This window comes from Bombus impatiens, unplaced genomic scaffold (genome assembly GCF_000188095.3).
Source record: "Bombus impatiens unplaced genomic scaffold, BIMP_2.2 scf_1048, whole genome shotgun sequence".
Taxonomy (NCBI): domain Eukaryota; kingdom Metazoa; phylum Arthropoda; class Insecta; order Hymenoptera; family Apidae; genus Bombus; species Bombus impatiens.
Genome location: NT_177467.1, coordinates 12,978 through 14,308, shown reverse-complemented (window position 1 = coordinate 14,308; position 1,331 = coordinate 12,978). Strand labels below are relative to the sequence as shown.

At 36.3% G+C, this 1,331-nt stretch overlaps 1 long non-coding RNA gene across 1 annotated transcript in view; it reads left to right on the top strand.

Annotated features, from left to right (window-relative positions):
- The first annotated feature begins 528 nt into the window (after window positions 1–528).
- LOC117152290 overlaps window positions 529–1,331 on the top strand; it is a 1,488-nt gene continuing 685 nt past the window's right edge. Inside the window, exon 1 of the long non-coding RNA XR_004462628.1 lies at window positions 529–818. This is a non-coding gene — a long non-coding RNA (uncharacterized LOC117152290). The remainder of the gene's footprint in view (window positions 819–1,331) is intronic.

The window sequence follows — 1,331 nt, the reverse complement described above, 5'->3', positions numbered from 1 at the left end:
GGAGGCATGAAGTAGCGGGTTGTAAGTCCGCTAAGTCTATCTCACATATACAACACCGCGACACCTGTGTCCCTGCAGGCACTCCGCATAAGGAATGAGTTGGTGGGACATCACACAGGTCCTGGTCGTCCGGATCCAAGTTGTCGAAACAGTCCTGACACAAATAACCCCTGTCTAATTGGTAGACGGGGCGTATTAACTGAACGCAGAGGCAAGACTGAACCTCCTCTTCCGCTTCCAGATCGACTGCGGGTGCGGGTCCGTCTGGATTGTTAGGGTTGACAAGTTCACCACCAGTTCTGTACACACATACAAAAATAGTTAATGCATTTGTATTATATATTCTCCCCCTTTTTTCTTTGTACGAATACTATATCCCTGTATATAATATATATAATATGTTATAATTATGTTAGTTGTTATTTATTATATATATTTTCTTTAACTCTCTCCCCTTCCCTTGTTTTTTTTTTTATTAGTAGCTAACATTGCTGTTATGGTGCTGTATTACATGATATTGGCTATTATTTGTGTGAGGTGCGTACGTGTGGGGTACGCGCGACGAATTTTCAACATGGTCGCTCGCGTGTATCTTTGGTATGGCGTTGGTTTAATGTCAACAGTAGCGTGTTGTTGAAATAGCTAACTAATTGTTAATCACTATAATTTTATTTAGTAGTGTTTCTGTAATATTGTTTTGTGTTTCATGATATTGTGTGTGTCAATACCGTGTGCTACTTTAATGTGATAGCATTTATTGTGTTGTTATCGAATTTCAATAGTCATTGTTTTGATTATACGTGACTTGCTTTAGTCTTGTTTAATTTAGTTAATGTTTTGTGTATTGTGTTACCAGTTATTTTGTGTAGCATAACTTCATTCTTTTGCACCGAGTTTAGTCACATCTTGTTGTTAATATCTAGTTAGTCTATTTTGATTAATTTCTAACCCATTTCTGTGTTTATTAACCTTTCTTATTTTCCCTATTAATTTATTATTGCTTGTACTTGCTATTTGTTATTATTTTATGCATGATATGAATTAGTTCCCTTATTAGTGGTTAAATTTTATTTGTTAGATTGACATTGCAATTTCTATGTTTATTAACCTTTCTCATTTTCCCTATTAATTTATTATTGCTTGTACTTGCTATTTGTTATTATTTTATGTATGATATGAATTAGTTCCCTTATTAATGTAGTATCGTGGACGAAAGGCCTAAGAGATATCGGGCGAACCATAAACAATGTCGCGAGAGCCGAGGCACCGTCGGGCCCATCAAAGTGTCGTCGGTCTTTTCAAGTGCATAGTTCGTAGAAAAGACCTACGTG